Source organism: Saimiri boliviensis, chromosome 6 (genome assembly GCF_048565385.1).
Source record: "Saimiri boliviensis isolate mSaiBol1 chromosome 6, mSaiBol1.pri, whole genome shotgun sequence".
Lineage (NCBI taxonomy): Eukaryota > Metazoa > Chordata > Mammalia > Primates > Cebidae > Saimiri > Saimiri boliviensis.
In genome coordinates this window covers 123,468,561-123,485,650 of record NC_133454.1, presented here as the reverse complement: position 1 = coordinate 123,485,650, position 17,090 = coordinate 123,468,561, and the positions used below count along the sequence as shown (strand labels likewise).

The 17,090-nt window shown below is 59.3% G+C and overlaps 2 protein-coding genes across 6 annotated transcripts in view; one reads left to right on the top strand and one right to left on the bottom strand.

The window, feature by feature from the left end:
- The window catches only part of MACROD1 (mono-ADP ribosylhydrolase 1), a 174,090-nt gene that overhangs the window by 63,315 nt on the left and 93,685 nt on the right, over positions 1 to 17,090 (top strand). The window lies entirely within an intron of this gene.
- Positions 1 to 17,090, bottom strand: part of FLRT1 (fibronectin leucine rich transmembrane protein 1) — an 84,780-nt gene that overhangs the window by 13,228 nt on the left and 54,462 nt on the right. Inside the window, exon 2 of one of the 2 annotated variants that reach the window (XM_010348225.3) lies at positions 2,278 to 3,241. The gene's annotated coding sequence lies outside the window, so the exon portion shown is untranslated. Of the gene's footprint in view, positions 1 to 2,277; positions 3,437 to 17,090 lie in introns of those variants that run through there. The other variant, XM_074401625.1, reaches the window with a different exon arrangement.

Sequence of the window (17,090 nt, the reverse complement as noted above, 5' to 3'; positions counted from 1 at the left end):
ACGTAAACTCTGACGGTCGGGACGTGGCCTGTCTTGTACCTGGCACAGAGCCTGGCACAGAAAGTGCTCTGTAAACATCTGATGCATGAATGAACAGGGCCACAACAAGGGAGGCCCCTGAACCTAGACCCAGGGCTGGGCAGTGGGAGAGAAGAGGGAGGCTGGCCTTCCTTCAGCCCACCCGAGGATGTCATGGTGACCCAGGGTGCCCTCAGCAGCGCAGCAGCCCAAAGAGGCAAAGGGAAGTGCCTGGCCTGTGCAGCAGATGGTGGAGGGTTGCCACAAACCCAGGCCCAGACTGGACGTGGGGTGCTCCTCCCATCCCAGGTCTCCTCCTGCCCCCCTCAGCTGCCCATCGGGGCTTCTCCAGCCCCAAAGGGAGACTCCCGGCCATCCCTGCTCACCTCCACTGATACGGATGCTGGCCTGGCACCGCCCAACTGCGTGTCTGTCTCCAAGTATCAGAGGTGGGCCTCGCTTTCCTGCAGATGGTCTTTTCCCCTCCACCCCACCCCACAGATACACGTGCAGATGGAACCACCCCTCAGGACCCCGGAATCATGAGATAAAGGCTGCCAGTGATTGTCTGCTTTATGCAGAGGAGGAAAACCTGAGGCCCTAAACGGATGAGAAAGGCTCAGGATGGAGATGGAACCTCCAGCAGCTTTGGGCAGCCTCCCACCCACCTCGTACAGCCTTGGCGCCCAACTCTAACCCTTTCCCAGGGCTTTGGCACAGGGAGGGTGCTGGATACAGTGTCCCAGCTTCAGTGGAGTCTCACGGGGACTGCTTTTCCCCACCTCGTGGGTCCGTGGTCTCTCACACCTGTGGGGTCATGCCTGTTAGCGTTAGCAGTAGCTGGCAGGGCTGCGTGCCCACTGAGTGCTGGGCCTGCTACAGGATGCTCTTTTCAGCTGGCCTCAGCCCTGTGCACAGGGGGAGGCTGCATCCCCGATGCACAAAGGGGTGGCACACAGGGAAGGGTGGACCGTCCGAGGTCACAGCTCATAACCACTGGGCCAGGCCCCAGCCCGGGTCTGTCTGCCCAGAGCCGTGTGCTCCTTCCCTCCCTTTGCAAGGGCCACTGGGCAGATCTTCCATAAACCCGGGGAGTAGCAGGCCGGCGGGGGGGGGGGGGGGCAGCAGCTGTTCCCCTCCAGCTTGGCTTCAGCCTAGGAATGACCCCCAAACTCTCCTAGGGACTAGGGGCAGTAATCATCCAGGGCTCGGTGTGGGGAGAGGAGCAGCGAGGCTCCTGTAGGGCAGGGGTCCAGCCCAGGCTCAGGCGCGCTCACCGCCCTGCTGCCGCGCTGGCACGCTCTTATAATAAATAACAGCAAATAGCCCATCCACAGGGCATCTTTCACGCCGGTGGCTAATAACACGGCTATTAATGCCCCCGCAGACGGCGTGCATGCCGAGCCGCACTGACGAATGTCCCAGACCCTGGCGCAATCATAAATCAACCCCTCTCCTGAGGGAGACCGTGGGGAAGTGTCATTTTCTATCTTGGTAATGAATTGGGGCTTCCCTGTCCTGCCCAGGGCACCGAGACTCGAGGTTGCCTGGGCTCCAGGTTGCCTGGGATTTGTGTTTCCCGAGGCGCAGCCTCACGCCCTGCTCGCCCTGCCTCGGTGGTGAGAGGGAGCCCTCCCCGGTGGCTGTGTGACCCTTGGGGCACTCACTGCCCTTCTCTGGGCCTCAGGTCACTCCTCTAACCAACAAAGAGGCTGAACTGGAAGCAGACGCAGATGATGCCCCAGGGCCAACGGGAGCAGGACCTGGGGCGGCAGCTTTGGATCAGTCCCATTCCTGGTCCCTGGCCAGGGCAGAGGCAGGCCCTGATGGAGACCTGTGGGCTCCCTCCCGTTCAGGGGCAGCAGGTGCCAGGGCGGTAGCCTAGGTTACCAGAGTTCCTGCCCACCCCCTACCAGGCCTCACTGCTACCACCTTCAGGGAGGAGGCTCTTCGCCCACCCTGCTGCAGGGCCGTGGACTCCAGAAGAGGCCAGCCCCTTACACCCCAGATCCTGCCATGGGTAGAGCCCAGCAAGCAGCACAGCAGCCACCAGGTAGCCAGTGATCCTAACGCTAGCAAGCAGAAGCCACCAGCTGCGTGGACTGTGTTAGTGGGTGGGGGGATGGAGCTGCAGACCCGTGAACTCTGGCTGGGACCTGCTGGTTTCATGCGCTATGCCCTCGCTGGGTGCGAGGAACCCTGGGCCACCCTGGAGCCCTTCCGAATCTGCATCCCGAATCCTCGTCCCTCTTTCCTTACCTCCTTCGCCGCTGCAGCCCAGGAGCCCTCTGAGTCCAACTTGGGTGGCTGGTCCGGAGGTCCCCACCAAAGTCTTGAAGCCCCGCCTCGGGACACCGGGAGCCCGGATGGCTCTCACATTCCCAGCCCCGTGGTCCTAGCAGGCTTTGCGCCACTAGGGGCGCAGACCTCAGACCTGGGGCGCCCTGGGGAACAGAGAGGGGATGCGGTGCCTCCGTTTCCTGGTTTCCTGGTGTTCAGATGAGGCTGCGGGCCCCAATCAGCAGCATCCTTGGCACCCTAGGCCTCGGGCACAGCTGGCTTCTCCCCGCGGAGTGAGGGTCCTGCACTCAGGAGGTACAGGGACACCCCTCTCGGCCCCAGGACTCCCGACGGTGGCCTGAGGGGGATTAGGCCCTTGCTCCTCGGGCATGCCCTGAGACCTGGCGCCCAGCCCCGGGGAGGGTGGCCTCTGCTGCTCGCTACTCCCACTGCCCGTTGCAACTCTTGCCCTTTGTCTGCAGGCTGCCACCTCTTCTGAAAGGCCTCTGTGTGGCTCTTACCCCCTTTTTGTTTACCAAGGCTTTTTTTTTTAAATCCCTTTAAGTCACTTGGCAGAATAGGCTCGGTGCAGAGAGCGTTCTTGCGTGACACAGCTGAGAGGGAGCCGCTCTCCAACGTCTCCGTATTCCTGCCACTCAGGCCACGTCTCCAGCGGGAGGGAGGGGGTCCATTACCCCGCTGAGGAGTTCAGATGTTCACGGCGGGGCTGCAGCTGCTGACACGTGTGGCTCAGCTGTCAGCCCCCACATGCCCTTCTCTGGGAAGATGCTTGGGGGGGCGAGGGCCTCGGTCCTGCTTGGCTGCTCCTGTTTGTAGAGGTTTCCTCGCTGGGGAGCGGGGAGGATGGGTTATTCCCACTTCATCCCCTGGTCTTGTCTGTCCAAGAAGGAATCATCTTCTCACCCACCGCCTGCTTCGTCACCTGCCAAAAAGAATACCAGTGATTAAGCCCAGGGGCGTGAGGAGCAGCATGGGGACAGCATCTGTCAGGGCCACTGGGCCACAGCCGCCTTCGCTTTGAATCCTGTTTTATTTTGAGACGGAATCTTGCTCTGTCACCAGGCTGGAGTGCAGTGGCATGATCTCGGCTTACTGGAAACCTCCGCCTCCTGGGTTCAAGCAATTCCCTGCCTCAGCCTCCCAAGTAGCTGGGACTACAGGCGTGTGCCACCATGCCCGGCTAATTTTTTTTTTTTTTTTTTTTTTGTATTTTAGTAGAGATACGGTTTCACAAAATTGGCCAGGATGGTCTCAATCTCCTGACCTTGTGATCCACCTGCCTCAGCCTCCCAAAATGCTAGGATTACAGGCGTGTGCCACCCGCCCCCCCCCGCCCCCCTCCCCACCAGCTAATTTTTTGTATCTTTGGTAGAGACGGGGTTTCACCCTGCTGGCCAGGCTGGTCTCTAACTCCTGACCTTGTGATCTGCCTCCTTTGGCCTCCTAAAGTGCTGGGATTACAGGTGTGAGCCACCGAGCCTGGCCTGGATCCTGGTTTTTTTTTTTTTAATGCCACTCGCCCATGAGCCAGGGAAGGGGCTGGGGTTATTCTCCCCTCCTCCTGCCTCTTTCCATATCCAGACAATAAACCATGGGTCATGCCAAGTGCTGAGCCTTGAAGCTACCTGGCTTTCCCTCCCTGGGGGTGGAAGGACTGGGAAGAGAAAAATGAAGTTTTCCAAGCTCCTGGCCATGCACAGCCGCCCGCCCGCCCGCCCAGCCCAGCGCAGAGCTGGCTCCAGTTCCCCCGGCACCTGCTCTTCTTGCTAAACGTCATTCAAAAGCTCCGACCGGGCCACCATGGCCTGGGCATCCAGAACAAGCACTGCCTTTCCCCACCGTGGGAAGCAGGACCATCGGGAACTGGGGAAGTTGGGTCTTCGTGTTCCTGGCCTCTGTCTGGCACCCACCCCGCCTCCTAGGCAGGGGGTCAGTCCTCCACACCCGCAGCCACCCTCCCCTTCCGAACAGACAGGGTGGCAGGGGGCGGGGGGGAGGCAGGGCAGGCTGTTCCAGAATCCAAAACAAAACCCCGAGCCCTCCCCAGCATCTCTCATTAGCAAGGCCTGTGGAAGGGCCGTGGTGCCCTGGTGTCCGTATCCCCCTGCAGGAGCCCCTCTTTGGAAAAGGGCTTTTATTACACATCTGAGAGTGTTCGTTCTGGTTTGAAATCAGATCCAGATGGGCTCAGCTGCATCTGGGCACTTTTCTTTGTAGGGCCTAAGGTGGTTGATGTGAGAAATGCTTGTTGTCGGAGGCCCTTACAAATAAAAACAGGGATATCAGGGTTCACGTTTTAATAAGCCCAGCACCCAGATGGGCGGTGGCTGCCCATGGGGCTCACAGCCTGGCAGGGAAGGCATTTGAGAAAGGTGTGTGCCAGCCAGGTAGTGTGCAGGCTGAGTCCGATGGGGTGGACAGGGTTGGGGGAAGAGTTTTCCTGGGACAAGCTGCCCTAGGAGGAAGGAGGTTTCAGAGCCAGCAAACCCCGGAGGACATCAGTTCTGAATGGCCAGGGCCTGGTCCACACTCCAGGTGGGGCGCAGGCCCTGGAAGGGGTGCGGTGGGGCTCACGCAGGAGGGAAGATGAGGACAGCATCCCCGCTTACTGGGGGTTGAGGGGGGAAGGCGGCCGGCTCCAGCACAAGCCCTTATTGCTATTACCACCCTCGTGATTTCATCCAATTATAAATTGTAATTTCTCCATGAAAGCGAGAGATGGAAGAAGTCCAATGAGGTCATCTGCCTCCCTGGCCGGGGCGCAGAAATTGTTTTACACCGATGGGGGTGGGGGCAGGGGCGGCCGGCCTCAGCATTTTGAGAGGATGGCCGCCGTGTCCTCGGAGCCCAGAGGCTCCAGCCAGCCATGGCTGCTGCCTCCTGATGAAGCAAGAAAGCACTAAGCTCTGCTTTTGAAATTAAGAACCCAGGAAGGAGGCTCGTTCAGCCCACCAGCATGTCCACCTCAGGCCCTTCCCGTAGCTTCTCAGCTGCATCCTGAGAGCTTCCCGTAGCCCTCGGGATAGAGGCAGTGCTCCTGCGGCAGTCTCTAAGGGCCTGCCAACTCGCCAGCTGTGTCTCCCACTACCGCCCACTAGTCCCCCGCCTGGCCTGTTCCCCTCCTGTAAGAATCTGTGCAGCCGGCATCCCTCTCTTCCTGCAGCGGGCTACCCTCCTCTTCGGCTGGTGTGGTCCTGTGAACCACGACGGTAACGACACAGCATGAACAGAATTGTCACCCTGGCTTCAAGGGAGGACCTGAGGCTGGATCCCCCAGCGCCTGGCTCGGTGCCTTGCACACAGTTGGTGCTTAATAAATGCACCCAGCGAACTCCCCATCTGCTTCCTGATTTAGAAAACCAGGGCACTGAGTGAGGCTCTTGGTGCCCGTCCAGCTCTGTGTGTCCTCAGTCTGCCTTCCCTGCTGCAGCCCCCACCCCCACCTTCCCTGGGGCCTGCAGAGCCTCCTGGAACCCCAGGGCTGGGATACTGCGCCCCTCCGCGTCTCTGCCCTGGATGAGTGGGGCCTCTCGGGGTTCTGGGGTGTGTACTGGCTTTCCAAGTGAGTCTGGCTGACGGTGGTTGGGAGGCGTGAGCTCTCCAGCAGCACCGTGGCTCTTCCCGTGTGTGGGTGCCTAATGATGATCATTAGCAGCCACCTGCATTCACTGAACCAAAGGAAGCCCAAGAATAAATATGTAAATGCGCACGCCTGGCAGGCACCTCCCGCCAGAGCCACAGCGCCCCCGGTGGCCACCCTCCCAGCTCCAGTGAGCGGAGACCACACGGTAGGAAGTTAGCGATTACACTCATCGCCTCAGGCTCCCCTATTCCCACAGGATCCAGGTCTGGTCTCTGTTCTCAAAACCAAGAAACCATGTTTTGAGTCAACGTAATAAAAGCTTCCATTATGAGTAAAAGTGCTTTGAGCTGCGTACACGTCTACTTTTGTGATCATCAGTAACATCACAACTGTATTAAAAGAAATTTGAGAGGAGGGAAAGAGGGCCCAGTGCCCTGCCTCCCATCTCTGCACCACCCTCTGTGTTTTGGCCGGATCCGCCCGTCCATGTATGCCAGGGACAGTGCACCTTGTCCTTTCCCGGAAGGATCATCTCCATCGCATGGACTGAGAAGAGGGAGCAGGACTTGTCCAGGGTCACACAACCTGCAGCAGAGTCAGGGCCTCGGACTCCAGGCCAGCTTCCTTCTTGCTGTTCTACTCCAAGTCAGCACGGGAGAAATGGACCACCAACCAACCCCTGCTCTGGGGGGCCCGGGCTTCTCCTGAGGCTCTCTTAGACACCCCTTCATTCACCTATCCCTCCATCCTTCCATCTCTCCGTTCATCTCTCTATCCCTTCATCTTACCATTTCTCTATTCATCTATCCATCTCTCCATCTCACCATCCCTCCATCTATCCGTCCATCCATCCCTCCATTAATCTATCCACTCATCTCTCCATCCATCCTTCCTTCTCATCATCTCTCCATTCATCCATCCATCTCCCTGTCCGTCAACCCATCCACTCATCTCTCCATCCATCCTTCCATCTCTCTCTCCATTCATCCTTCCATCCCTCCATCAGTCTGTCCATTCATCCTCCCATATCTCCATCCACCCGTCCTTCCATCTGTCTGCTCATCCTTCCACCCCTCTATCTCTCCATCAGTCCATCTGTTCACCTCCATCCATCCATCCATTCATATCTCCATCTTTTCACCCATCCATTTCTCCATCTATCTCTTCATCTCTCCCTTCATCCATCTCTCCATCCATCCCTCTCTCCCCCCCCATCCATTTCTCCATCTTTCCATCTACCCATCTTCCCATCCAGCAAACACATTCCGAGTCTAATCATGCTCCAGGCATTGTGCAAGACATTGGGGATCCAAAGAGATGCCCCCATCCTCAGGAGCTCACAGTCTAGTGGGGAGGGCACTGGTTTTCAAAAGGCTGCAGTGTGAGAAGCACACAAGGCCGTATGGGAGCCAAGAGCCCCACCTCGCCCAGCCTTCGGAAGCAGAGTGGATCGGGGCGCTTCTTGGGGAAGATGACGCTGTGCTGTGGTTCTGGGGTGTTCCTATGTCATGACAATCACACGTGAGCTCAGTGGCCATCCAGAGTGGGACAGGTGTGACTGGGTTTCCCCTTGACCACCTGCCCATCTTCTAGAGCCACTGCCCACCGTCGGCCCTCAGGCCTTCCTCCCGAAGTAGAAACGGTCCTCGGGTCCTCAGCTTTACAGTTCATGGCTGCCTTAAAGATCGGTGCTCTCTGATATTATTTCCTATATTAGCAATTAGCCCTTCTGTTTTATTTCAACCTTTGGCTCTTAGGGATGGATTTTTATGTATGTGTCATTAATCAGATGGCTGGTATGTGCTGCTAGAAACCCAGGTGGGCTTTATGGCTGGCGACTTAGCGAAGTGATGTTTTAAATGAACAACATGCCTGCCCTCCTCCCCGGGCAGAGCTGCCCTGTGGCAAAGAGGGCAGAGTTTAGATCATTGTAAGCAGGTCAGAGCTGGTGAGAGCTAGGAGACCCAGGATTTTCTTTCATTTTGGACTTCCAGGCTGAGGTCAGCATCTGTATCTGACCTTTATAGATGAAAAGGCTCTTTGTGACTCAAACTGGAGTTTGTTCCGTGGCTGCTGACTCCCCCTGCCAGGACGGCCGTTCACAGAGCCGGTTCCTTTCTTTCCCATTGCAGAGAGAGAGGTCTAGGGGCTGCTTATTCCCTCTCTCCCGAGGGTACTGGAGACAGAAGGCTGGGGGCGGGGAGAGCATTGCCGTCTCGGGGCTCGGACCGCTCCTGGCATGGGCTCAGCCCATAGGGAGTGGGACAGGAAAAGCATTTCGGGCTGAGGGAACAGCCTGTGTAAAGGCTCAAGGTGGGAGGGGCTTGGCACAATGAGAGGCCCCGTCCCCGAGCTCTGAGTGCCTGAAGGGCAGTGGTCCGAGCTGAAGCAGGGCTCAGAACCTGGCTTTGGGGGTGCTGTGAATGCCGTGCTGAGGGGCCTGGTCTGCATACGAGGGCAGCGGGGAGACCGTGAGGGTGCCCAGGCGTGGAGAGTGTGAGCAGACCTGCAGTTTTGCTGCATGGAGGCCTGGAAGGTGCTAGGCGCACTGGAGGGGACCAGAGAAAAGCTGAGACCGTGTCCTCAGGATCAGGGGTAGGGGTCTGGGCTGCGGCCCTTGCACGGTGAAGGGTTGAAGGGAAGGGGCCAACTTGGGAGGCCCCGGGCTTTACTCCCTGAAGACAGGCCTGGGGCTCCTGCTTCCTCCTCCTCTGTGGAGGGTGGCGCTCCCAGGGGAGCCGTGGCAGCCAGCTCCGAGCCGGGCCCTGATCCGCAGCCCCGGGCCGAGCAGGAGCAGGAAGGCCTCTAGAGGCCGTGCCTCGGGGTTCCACCTCCTCCCTTCTGCCCTGTGTGATGGGCCCGCCTCATCCCCTGCCCACTCGCTCCCGGCCCCCAGGCTGGGCACCGCTGCATGGCACTGGAGTAGCAGGGTGAGAGGAGGGGAGGCACGAACCCTCCCAGCCTCCGCTCTGCTAATTAAACCACCTCCTGACAAAACCCAGACTTTCAGGGTATTTACGAGAGCGTGCGAGCCGGGCTGTGGGTGGCTTCGGGAGCTTGTGCCGCCTGACCGGCAGGCCTGGATCTTTGCCAGTGCCCACCCTCAAGATGGCCATCAGAGACATTCAGCAGGCAGCGCCGGGACAGAGCTTCTCCTGGCACGGGCCAGCTCCCCTTCCTTCTTCCCTTCCTGCCTTCCCTTCACATGTGGGCAGCTCTGATCAGAGGTGGCTTGGGAGTTCATCGTACCCTGGTGCTGAGTTGGCAGAGACGCTCAGCAGGCCAAATTGGGCACAGACCGTGGCCAGCTGCCCCTTAGGACCCAGCAGTCTCTCCCTGCATGGTCTGGGGGTTCGGGAGGCCCAGTTCTGCCAGGCTCAGGGTGCCGCACAGTGGGAGGGTTCCCGAGCTGAGGGTGCTGCCCTCACAGTGCAGCTCAGCCACAGGGGACTTAGAAACGGCTGCTGGTGGGCACTGCCATCCCGGGCGGCAGGGAGGCAGGAGTGGGCAGGCACCTGAAGAGTCCTCATCTGCCTGGAGTGCTCTTGTATCTTTGAAATCTCCTCCCAGCAAGGGCAGGCAGGAGCTCCCGGGCCGGGCGCTGAGAGGGTGGGTGAGGGGAGACCAGCAAGGGCCGCTCGCACCCAGCGCACTGAAGGCCAGGCCGAGGCTCTCGGCCTTTGCGGGGGAGGCTCTCGAGGGAGCACGGCTGGCAGTGTGTTTGGAGGGCATGAGGCCATGGCAGCCCCCCATGGGCCTGCCCTCTTGCCTCAGGGAGGGGCACCAAGGCCAGAGCTCGCCCCTTCACAGAGCGACTCTAGATACAAAAGGGGACGGAGACAGGCATGGCGGCTCACGCCTGTATTCCCAGCACTTTGGGAGGCCGAGGCAGGTGGATCACTTGAGGTTGGGAGTTCGAGACCAGCCTGGCCAACATGGCAAAATCCCGCCTCTAAGAAAAATACAAAAATTAGCTGGGTGTGGTGGTGGGCGTCTGTAATCCCAGCTACTCAGGGGGCTGAGGCAGGAGAATCACTTCAGCCCGGGGAGGCGGAGGTTACAGTGAGCCGAGATGGTGCCACCACACTTCATCCTGGGCGGCACAGCAAGACTCTGTCTCAAAAAAAGGGGGGGGACAGGAATGACCGCTTGCCTGCCAGCCCCTCCGAGCCAACCTCACTGTAATGTGTCGCCAGTGCCCATTAGGGCCTGTGTCCAGCCTAGAGGAAGCTCAGGGGGTGATGAGCCTGGTGCCACCAGCCAAGGCCAGAACCTCCTTTCAGGAAATTGGCCTGCTTAACAGCGGCCACCCGGCCCCTTGCCCGCCGGTCCTCTTGGCCGCCCCACAGCTGAGGCAGGTGGTGGAGTCTGCAGGCAGCCCTGGTCCCCGCCTGGCCTCCAGGGTCTGGGTGCTGTCACAGCGTCTCCTGGCACCTCGGCTGTGAAATGGCCCAGGCTGTCCCCACGCCGGAGCTCTCGAGTGGCCGTTTGAAGCCGTGCTGTGCGGGCTCCAGCATCACGTGCCCTGCCGGCTCTCGGCCCTGGGAGGTGGGAGCACCACAGCTGGAGAGTCCCCGGGGAGAAGGCTGCGGAGCTGTCAGGGAACCCAGGCTCTGCCCCAGGGCCGTCAGCTCCCTTCCCCGGCTGCGCCTTCCCTCGCCCTCTCCCCGGCCTCGCATTGCTCCATTTCAGGCCTCAAACCCTGACTTGGAGCCCCTCCTGGCCTCCCCCGGGAGCCCCCTGCCCACCTCCTTCAAGGCCTCTGTGCTAGTGCTGGGAGTCCAGCGTGCACCCTGGCACGCCTCCCTCGCCCGCTGCCTCCAGGAGCCCAGCCCTCCTTCTCAGACCTCTGCCGTGAGCTGGGGATTCCAGGCCACGCATCTGCCATCGTCCGGGTTACTCAGGTGCGGCGGAGAGAAGCTGCCTTTCCTTCCAGAAGCATCCACCAGCAGCCTCAGGTCCCTCCTTCCCTCCCACCAGCTCTGCCAGCCTCCAGCCCCCAGGGACAGGTGCCCTCTCACTCAGCTCCCAGCTCCCTGGTTCTCTGGTTTCCCTGCCCCAGCGAGAGCCTGAGCCAAGGGGTTTTTGCTTCTGTGGTGGAAATCTCCCACCCTTCCCCTCCTTCCAGTAAACTCGCTCTCTGGCCGGGAGCGCGGCTGCGCGCTGGCCCAGGCGGCCAGACTTGGTTAATATTTACAGCGAGTGGCTCAGGAAGCTATTAGCTTCCTTTTCTTGTTGTTAATTGAAAGAGGAGAAAATGGCTGTAACACTTCAAAAGAACTTAAAGCTCAGCCTGAGACACTAGCTGAATTGGGAGGAAGGGGGAAAAGAGACTATTTTAAATAAATAAAGCGAGCACGCAGCCCACACCCCACACAAGGGCGGAATGTCGTTCCTTCCCCATCTTTGCGGACGCCTGGCTTTCCGCTGAGGTTTCCTTAGCGCTCATTGTGTATTTTCCTTGTCATTCGGGAGCCTGCCTTAAGGAGAGAAGGAGAAGAGAAAGGATTCGCCTCGCACTTTTGTTCACGACGAGGCTCTTTGAAGCCGCAGCTAACCAGGCCCCTGGTACCTTCGCTCCTGAAGCACACGGGGCCAGGCCACCTGTGGCTTCCTCCCCTCCTGGGATGCGGGCCCAGATGGGGCATTTGGCGAAACCCACTCCTGGGCCCTGTAACCTGGATGTGACCTCTGGGAAGAGCTGTGGCCTCAGTTCCCCTGTGAACCCCGGCCACAGCCAAGTTGGGGGGCTGACTTTCTGAATCCTGGTGGATAGGGGGCCAGCATTGAGAGGCCTCTGGCCTCTGTGGTCAGCCTCCCTGAGCCACTGTTTCCAAAGACAAATGATCTCTCCCGCTGCGGCCACACATTCGGCTTCTGGAGTCTGCCCCGTGACGTATGTGACCAAATGGCTCTGCCAGTCACCCTGCGGTTAGACAGAGGCAGGAATGAATGGATGACTCAGGAGGCCTTCACTCCAGGAGCCTGCCATTCATTTCTAACTGACAACTGTCTCCTCCAGGAAGCCTTCCCTGATCCTTCCTTGTCCCCAGTCTGCTTACTGCTTAACTTTGTTTTTTGTTTTTTTTTTGTTTTTTTTTTTGTTTTTTTTTGAGATGCAGTCTGACTCTGTCACCCAGGCTGGAGTGCAATGGTGCAATCTCAGCTCACTGCAACCTCCACCTCCTGGGTTCAAGCAATTCTCCTGCCTCAGCCTCCCTAGTAGCTGGGATTATAGGCGTATGCCACCGTGCCCAGCTAAGTTTTATATTTTTAATAGAAATGAGGTTTCACCATGTTGGCCAGGCTGGTCTCAAACTCCTGACCTCAGATGATCTGCCCGCCTCTGCTTCCCAACGTGCTGGGATTACAGGCGTGAGCCACCGTGACCAGCCCCCAGCCCCTGGCCCCGGCTTGCTTAACTTTGACTTCTTGGGCTCCCCTGGCACCATGCTCTCTATTAGCTGGCCCTTCTCTGCTTCTGCAGAGCAAGGTGGCTCACTGGACCAGATACAGAGGGACACCTTGCTCCCAGCTTCTGGTTGCTGCACAGGCTGCATTAATGGAGGAATCAACGGCATATTGAAGGAGGTGATGTCTACACCTCCTCCTTCCTCCCACTCTGGTCATGCCAGGCTAGAGCACTGTTCATTCTGGGCTCTGCAAGACTCGAAGCCACACTACAGAGCAGGATGCCCAGTGGGTGGGGAGTGACTGTGGCCATGACCAAGAGGGGGTGGGGCTTGTTCAGACCAGTCCAGGGAAGAGGGTGGTCCCCTGTCCTGGCCGAGAAGGAAGACTGACCTGTTCTGGGAGGCCCAAGAACTGGAATGGCTGGGAGGGAAGTACTGGGAGGAATGCAGTTAAGAAATCTGTACCAGGCAGAGATGTCCAAAGGTGGGCTGGGCTGCCCCTGCCGGGGACGTCTGTGCCTGGGCTACATGACCACTGGCAGAGATGCCGGGCAGGGTGAGCATGCCAGGTGCAGGCCCGGCTTCCCGGCTCACTCCCCTCAGCCCTTGCCCTCTCCACTGGGGAGTATAATTGTCTTTTCCCCATGGGCTGTGAGCTCTTAAGGGCAAGGACTGGGTCCACAGCAGTGACATCAGCAGCAGATGGATTGAGTTCTGGATGGCCCAGGCACAGAGCTGAGATGCTGCAGTGGGTACTAATGCTACTAACAACAACACCGGTAGCTGCCCTGGGCTGTGTCCAAGGCAGACGCTATTCACACATCGCCTCCCTGCGTGCACGGATGCCGTGATTACCATTCCAATTTTCCATCCAAGGAAACAGATCTTCCAGAGCCCGCCCCAGGTCCCACAGGGGGTCTGCTCCAGAGCCTGGGTGCAAACTCACTCCCCTCTCCACTCCAGATCCTCAAGGCCACACTGGCCACTCCTGTGTGGCCAGGGACCGAAGGTCTGCTCGAACCGCAGGAGGCTGCACAGCGAGCTGCCTCTGCAGGTTCACAGGGCACATTAGCATATTAAAGGCTCTGAGAAGTCCTGCGACAAAGATGCCAATCGAAGTTTGTTCACTCCAGTGGTTACCAACTGACTGTCTTCGATGACACCTGTTAACCTCCCAGCATTCGCCGCCTCCTCACACCATGCTGGGGAGACGCTGTGGGTGTTCACACACCCAGTTACTCAGGCTTTTGGAAAGAGGCTGCAGTGTGCCAGACAGGGGCCTGGTGCTGGTGACACGCAGTGGTGAGGACAGGCCTGTCCCTGCCCTGTGCCTCCCTGGTGCCCAGCTGGTGGCTGGCACACGTGCGTGCAGCAAGCGAGGGCTGAATGAGGGTGGGTGTGGATGGGGCAGAGGAGCCGGGCCTGGCCGTGGGAAGCCACGTGTCATAGCCAGACAAGGTCTCTGAGCCACCCCACCTCCCATCCTGGATGCCGTGTCAGGACCTCTGGCCACACCCAAGTTCAACCTCTCCAAGGGCATCTAGGCCCCTCGGAGGCCCCACCAGCCCACGGTTGGCGGGGTCAGAGCCCTCTGCCCCCACCCCAGGACCCCTGCCAGGCCCAGCACCTCTTCCCTTCAGGCCCTGTGTCTCTATGGCCTTGACATTCTGATCACATCCCCCAGCCTGCCTGGAATACTAATTCTCCCCCGATGAAACCATCCGTGTTTAATTTTTTTAAGAGGCAGGCAGGCAGACCGACAAGACAAGGAAAGGGGAAGCATTAGTGGGTGGGATGGGAGCCTCCTTGGAGCCCTGAGGCTGTGCAGTGACTCCGGCTGCCCTAACACGGGCCACGCTTGGAGGCCAGGAGGGACGATGGCCTTTTGAATACACCAGAGTATGCTACGGCCGTGGCTGGGGAGGATTGTTCTTTGGGACCCTCAGGAGCTGAGGTCATGTGGGGATAGAAGGCCGGCAAGCCCTCGGTCCTCCGTGCCACCTGAGAGTCCAGAGCGACCCCACCACCCTCAGTATGCGTCTTGCAGCCCCAGAGAGAGAGGCCTCGGGGCACAGAGAAGAGTGGCCAGATGGCAGGGTTGGCCCAGCAGCTGCTCCGGTGCTCCTGCCTTTGGCTGCAGCGGGCCTCAGCAGCCTCCTGGGGGCCTGGGGCAGGAGGGCTGCTGTGGGAAGAAGAGGTGAGCCTCGCTGAGGGGACAGGACAGTGCTCACGCTGGCATCCAGGTGGGGAGCTGGGGCCCCTCATGCAGCTTCAGTGCCGTGCCCCTCGGGCTGAGTGTCTTCTGAACCTCAGTCTGCTTATCTGTGAGATGGGGGGGCGGGGACGGTGGCAGCAACGTCCTAGGCTGTGGCGAGAGTCCAGGAGGTGCTGTGCCCAAAGAGCTGGTCCAGCTCTCCCAGGATATGCACATCAGCTGCCGTTCTAACCCATGAGCCTGATCCCACCCCAGCCTCACCCCTGCAAGCTCCTCCCCCACGTCCACCTCCCTGGCACCAGCGCAGCCCTGGGGCAAGAGCTGCCACCCCCCAGCCTCCCAGCCTCACATTCTCACGTCCCCAGAGGAATGAATGAGATTGTAACGGCAGGAAACTTGACGGAAAATGAAATGGGATGAAATCCGCTACGTGAATGATGAAATCCACATCACAGCCTGCTTCCGAGGTGGGGTGGACGCTGTCCCATGCTCCACGGGCTGCAGACTCCACAGTGGAGCCTGCCACCGCCCACGTGCCTTGCCCCAGGAGCTGGAGTCTTAGGCCCCCTCCCCACCCCCTTCCGTCCTCTTCCCATACCCCCTCCCCACCTGTTCTGTTCTCCCCTCCTCCTCCCATGGCCCCTCTCTATCCTCTCTCCTCCTTCTCTCCTCCCTTCTCCCCTCCTCCTCCCATGTCTCCTCCCCATCCTCTTCCCTCCTCCCCTTCATTCTCCCCTCCTCCTCCCATGTCCTTCACCATCCTCCCCTCCCTCCTCCCGCTTCTCCTAGGCACAGCCAGCAGTCAGTGAGCAGCTGACCCAGAGGTCGGTGGTCAGTGCCGCAGATTCTGCCACTGTCCCCTGCAAAGCACATTGAGACCACCCCAGCTGGCTCTCCCCCAACCCTCTCCTGCCTTCCTCCCTCAGGGCTCCCTGGGAGCGCAGGGCTGGGCCCCTAACTCAGGCTCTGCTTCTGGGGAGCCCCAGAGATAAACCCCAAGTGCCTGGGGAGAGATGCTGCCACCCCTGCCCCTGTTTTAGTCTGGGGATGCCTCCGCTTCAGAGAAGGGGTCTGTTGGTGTCTGGGGACACGGTCTGGGGCTGTGCAGTGCTCCAGCTGGGACCCCTCCTGTGGCGATGCCCAGCCGTAGCCTCCGTTGCCTGCCTCATCCCGAAGCCTCCTGGCCCAGCCACCTGTGAGCACGTGGAGCCGGTCGAGGGAGGGCCGGGGGAAGCAAACACGGTTATTTGGCCGCCTCCTCCTGCACATCGGGGCTGCCTCATAAATTACTATCGACCCGCTGCTGCCCAGGTTGGAGGCGAGTTGGGGAAATAAAGCGCCAGGCTCGGTAATTGTGCCCTGCTGCCTGAGTTTACGTGTTTGTGGCTTTCCTACACACTAAGAAACGAGACGATAAATAACTGCTGACTAGCTGACTATTAGGCTCCCAGACGGGAAAAGCACCGCACGATGCATTTCCCGAGGATGGGCGAGGGCTGGAGACCCACGACCCGTCGGCCTTTCCCGCACCCTCTCACCCTATGGACGCAGGCAGTTTAGGGCCTGAAACCTGGGGCGTGGGAAGACAGGCAGAGGACGAGGCCCCGGCCCCGTGGGGACAGGGTGCATATCTTCCCTTCCCCCGGTCCCATTCTAGAAGGTCTGGGCTCAGGATCTTTGTGACCTGGATGGAGGGCCTTGTTGTACGTGCCGTAAGAATGAAGGTGCGGCTGGGCGTGGGGGCTCACGCCTGTATCCCAGCATCTTGGGAGGCTGAGGCGGGTGGATCACCTGATGTCAGGGGTTTGAGACCAGCCTGGCCAACATGGTGAAACCCCGCCTCTACTGAAAAATACGAAAATTAGCCAGGCATGGTGGCAGGTGCCTGTAATCCCAGCTGCTTGGGAGGCTGAGGCAGGAGAATCGCTTGAAGCCAGGAGACGGAGGATGCATTGAGCCAGCATGGTGCCACTGCACTCCAGCCTGGGCGACAGAGTGAGACTGCACCTCAAAGGAAAAAAAAAAAAAAAAAAAGGAATGAAGATGCCACCTGATCCAACCTTCTTACTTTATTGTGAGGGGGGCAAACTGAGGCTCAGAGAGGTGGCCCGATCTCGGCTCACTGCAGCCTCCACCTCCCATGTCCTGGTTCAAGTGATTCTCCTGCCTCGGCCTCCCAGGTAGCCGGGACTAAGGCATGCGCCACCCCGCCCAACTAATTTTTATATTTTTAATTGAGACAGGGTTTCACCATGTTGACGAGGCTGGTCTTGAACTCCTGACCTCGTGATCCGCCCTCCTTGGCCTCCCAAAGTTCTGGGATTACAGGCGTGAGCCACTGTACCCGGCCTGTTCAGCTTCTTACTGTCTGCCTTGCTTCATTTCATGTTCTTAGTGACCCGGGAAACACAATTATCCCCATTTCACAGACAGGGCAGCCAAGACCCAGAGAAGTCAAGCGACTTGCCGTGGGTCACACAGCCAATAAGGGCAGCCTGGTTGTGTGTGAGGTGGGGGCGGAGGAGAGATCTGCTCCAGGCCAGGAGAAACAAACTGTAAA